General features: G+C 40.0%; 1 non-coding gene across 1 annotated transcript; it reads left to right on the forward strand.

Annotated features, from left to right (window-relative positions):
• Nucleotides 1-327: 327 nt before the first annotated feature.
• LOC131228270 (small nucleolar RNA R71) lies at nucleotides 328-434 on the forward strand. Its single transcript, XR_009162781.1, has one exon. It is a non-coding gene; the product is annotated as a small nucleolar RNA R71 (small nucleolar RNA).
• The last annotated feature ends 4,535 nt before the right edge of the window (nucleotides 435-4,969 follow it).

Genomic DNA, 4,969 nt, shown 5'->3' on the forward strand with positions numbered 1-4,969 from the left:
GTGGCATATGCCTCGACTTGAGCTGTTTGTGGTGGTCCATTATTTAATACCAGAGCATCAACTTTCTTTGTCAGGTTATCAAGCTTGGCGCTCAGCTCTGGCATGACTCCTATCTCATATATACCACCTCTCTTTTGTGGTTGGGGACTTCTGTCACCTCTATTTGAATAATCCCATTGCTGGGAATTTTCGCACAAGGTTTCAAAGAAGTTCCACGCTTCGACATGACTTTTGGTCATGAATGACCCTCCACTGGTGGCATCAACCATGCGACGGTTCTGTAGTGTCAGACCGTCATAGAAGTATTGAACTTGTTGCCACTTCTCAAAACCATGGTGAGGACATTTAGGAAGCAAGTCCTTCCATCTTTCCCAACATTCATGAAAGTGCTCGCCCTCTTTTTGTGTGAAGTTAGTAATTTCTCTACGGAGGGCATTGGTTTTGTGAACGGGGAAGAACTTGTTTAAGAACTTCTTAGACAGTTGGTCCCATGTAGTGATAGATCCAACTTCTAGAGAATTCAACCATGCTTTCGCCTTATCCTTCAAAGAAAAAGGAAACAGGCGTAGGCGGATCGAATCGTCTGAGAAGTTTTGGAACTTAAAGGTGGAGCAAATGTTTAAGAATTCTTTCACATGATGATATGGGTCCTCCTTGTCCAATCCATAAAAGGATGGCAACAATTGTATGACTCCAGGTTTAAGTTTAAAGTGTGCTGCCGTAGTGGTTGGCAACACTATGCATGAAGGCGCATTAAATTGGACAGGAGCTGAATAATCTTTGAGAGCTTTAACTTCAGTCTCATTCGCCATTTCAACAGGATTATTTCTCAATCTTTCACGAATTGTTCTTTCAATCTCAGGATCAAACGGTGCTAGTTCTATATTCAGAGATCTACGTCCTAGCATAAACTATGTTATTGCAATGTAAGAAAGAAACTAAACTAAGAAGCAACCTAAGAGAAATAAAACTAGACCTAGAAACTAAGAGATTCTAAAACAAGTTAAAACTATGTAAATAAGAATGGGAAGAAAGAACCCGGAAAAGGAGATGATTGATGTATGAAGAATAGGGAGCTCCTCCTTTTGAAGACAATGTTATTTAGCAGCTTCCTTCCTCAATTCCTGTAAACAAAAAGAAAATAAAAATACTCCATTAAGCATTATCATATACGTAAAATCTGGTAATTACTGGGGTCTGATATGCAATATTTGACCCTGATCACAACCCCCAACCAGCATTTTGCTAGTCCCGAGCAAAGTATGCGAAAAATAATTTTAGAAATAAAAGATGATTCCTGTAACTCAAGTAACTTGTGAACAGACAGCTGAGATGTGAAAATTCTAAGATTCATGAATGGTAAGTAGAATTTTCTCATGAAATCAAGCTCACAATAAACTTCATAATCGAGTTCAACATATTAATCCATTAATTAGAACATTTCTGAACATCGAGCTCCATGAATGTAAAGTGTAATCTCAACTTACAAACATTAAGAGATCCAATTGTCAATCTCATGATATCATTGGTAATTCGTGACAACCAAGCTTGAAACCAACACTTATCTCACAGATTAATTTTTAATTTTACCAGCCTTTGATTTTCTTTATGAGCAGTAACGCAAATGAGGGGAATCAAATTCTTACCTATAGGGAGCAAACCTATGGCGAAAACTCGTCACCTCATTTTTTATAAGTCAACTATGGAGAATCAAATCTATACCTATAGGGAGCAAACCTATGGTGAAGATTATGTGACTTAGCCTTTTAATTCTTCTTTTTACCAAGTTAATCATTCAGTTATCGAACCGAAAGCTTAATGTGTAAGCGAGATGTGATATGTGAAATCATGACTCAATCAATGTTTACAACGTCTAATCATGGATTAACAAATCAAAATGGACTGTGAAATCAAGCAGATGGCCGAATCCAAGAGTCATTAGTTACCAACATCATGTATCTTATAATGGTAAAATCACAACTATCCTTCAAAATCACTTTGAATTCAATAGAAATTCCAGAAAAATTGCACATCTCAGCGCTGATCAAATTAAGGGCTTCATCTCAGCCCTAGCTGAGAGATTAGTGACCCATAAAATCCATAAAAAATATTAAATAAAATTTATAAAAAAACATCAAACCAAACAATCTCTCTCTCTCTTCTTTCTTCTCTTTCTTCTCTTTCTTCTCTTCCTTGCTCCAGATCTGGAATCCCCTGGTTCTGAATGCCTTTCCCACGTCCAAAACTCTCCTTCTATAGCTGCTGGATGGCTGGGGTCGGTGGCAGAGTCGTAGAAGGACTCGAAGTGCAATTTTTCACAGCCGTGATCGGTGGGCCCCACAGAGGCATTTTCTAGAAAATCTACCCCGTCCATTGGATTCAGGATGAAATTTCAGTCAAGAATAGGTGGTTTTGAAGGTCCATTAGCGCGGCCCACAGAAGAAATCTCAAAAAAAACTCAGTTTTGAACGTCCCGGGGCAGTCTACTTTTGGCCTCTGTACCGCACACGTGTGTACGCATGGGCGAGGAATGTCAACATGGTTTTGAAGCTTTCGAAGCCTTCTACACGATGGATGGATCAGATCTTCCATCTGATCGAAGATGGTGGGCCACAACCGCCCGGAAGTCAGTTCTTCGCGGACGTGCGTAAGCCTTCGCACGTCCGGCGCTGTGATGCTCGGTGGGCCCCACATAAGCCTTTTCGGGGAAATCCACCCCGTCCATTGGATAGAGGACGAGATTTGGTTGAAATATGGATGGTTTTGAATTTGCGTGGACGCAGCCCAGAGAAGAAATCAGAACAAAATCAGTTTTGAACGTCACAAGACGGCCTGTTTGTGGCCTCTGTATCACTCACGTGTGCACGCATGAGCACAAACTGCAAACATGGTTTTGTAGCTGATGAACCCTTCTACATGATGAACGGCTCGGATCGGCCGTACATGTTACCGGTGGGGCCCACAGCGGTCCGTAAAAAGCGGCCTTTCCGCCCGTTGCAGCGCTGGAAACGGAAAGTTCCGTTTTTTGAAAGGAATCGGGTTAGCGCTGCTGACCGACGCCGGCTTGCTCGGTGCTCAACCGGTGGAAACGTGCAGTGTGCACGCTCCTCATACACAGGGCCCACCGTGATGTTTACGAGAAATCCACACCATCCATCCTCTTTATCATGGTAATTTAGCCGTCAATAGCAAGGTTGAGGCAGTTCCAAATATCAGGTGGGCCCCAAATTGGAGATTAATAGGCTGATCTATCCGTTGGACCACTTCCCGAGCTCTTCAATGGCTGAAATTTAATATATACGGTTAATTTACGGCCCTCATCCCATGTATGAAGTTTCGAACTGATCGGATAGCGGGAACCATGTGATCTTGCATTCTGGACCCTTTTCGGGCCCCTTTGGCTTGCTTTCCTCAGATCTCAGGCGTGTAAAATCTTCATTATTGATTCTCTGGAGTCCATCCCGTGCTCTGGAGACTTTGGATCATGAAATCCATGCCTTTAACATCAATTTTCAATTAACGCTCCTGACTTCATCCTGTAACAAAAATACAATTAAAATACTCCATTAAGCATTATCATATACGTAAAATCTGGTAATTACTGGCGTCTGATATGCAATATTTGACCCTGATCAACACACACACACACACACACACACACACACACACACACAATTAAAGATGTACACGAACCAAGTCAGCTCGATTAACTCGCTCGAGTCACTCGGTTAAAGCCCGACTCGACTCAGATTAAAATTCAATAAAGGTGAGTTGAGCTATTTTTTTGGTGCTCGAAAAAATTTGAGTCAAGTCCAAACTGGACCGAGCTAGAATTGACTCGACTCAATCTTGGGCTTGAACCCGGCTCAGATCAAGCTCAGATTGAAACTAGGTTGGTTGGGTATATAAATACCTGGTCATCCAAAAAGGTAAAAACCCTAACTCCCCTAACTTTCGAGTACTCGTTTGTCCAAACCGTAACTCCCCTAACTTTCGAGCACTTGTCCATCCAAACCCCACTCGACAACCGACCTTTCTCCTCTTATCTCTCTCCAGCATCTGATCAGCCACACTCCGATTCAGTGAGCACTGGCTAGCACACCAGTATTTGGCCAACATTAATCCAATGAGCACCGTGCAGGTACTCTCCTCCTCCTCCTCCTCTCTCTCTCTCTCTCTCTCTCTCTCTCTCTCTCTCTCTCTCTCTATTTGTCCCCTCCCCTTGCCCAGTCGGGCAGCCAACCATTGTCAAATGTCCATGGCTGATAGACAGTGGCAGCCCAGTCAACCCTACCACTAGCCATGTGGCTGTGGCCGACTATATATATATATATATATATATATATATATATATATATATATATATTTGTATGTATGTATATTATATACATCCCTTTTAATATATTATATATAATGTATTTATATGTTTATAATACATTTTATATTTTATTATAATATAATATATTAAATATTATAATATATAATACATTATATATTATAATATTATAAACACCAAAATTCCTAAATAATTTCAAAGTGTGTGTGTGTGTGTGTGTGTGTGTGTGTGTGTGTTTATTATAGAATCTAAATTAAATGGATGGATGGTTGAATGGATCATGGTTGGATCAAGTAGGTGGATGGGATGGTTGGATGGATCGATGTATCATGTATGGATGATTGGGTGGTTGGATGGATGGATGTATCATGTATGGTTAGATGGTTGGGATAGATGTATCTATTAGTTTGTTAAACTGTTTTTAATTTCATAGATTGTTTTAAATTTGTTAATTTGTTAAATTGTTAAGTTGTTTTCTATATGTTACTATTAAAGTGTGATTTGTGAGAGTGTTTTTAATTTGTTAGAATTTTTTAAAATATATTGTAAGAATAGATAATTAGTTATCCGTTTGAGGATTTCTATGTTGCTAGACATAAATACAGTATGTTTTTGTAAGCATAAAAATCCTTA

This window comes from Magnolia sinica, chromosome 15 (assembly GCF_029962835.1).
Source record: "Magnolia sinica isolate HGM2019 chromosome 15, MsV1, whole genome shotgun sequence".
Classification (NCBI taxonomy): domain Eukaryota; kingdom Viridiplantae; phylum Streptophyta; class Magnoliopsida; order Magnoliales; family Magnoliaceae; genus Magnolia; species Magnolia sinica.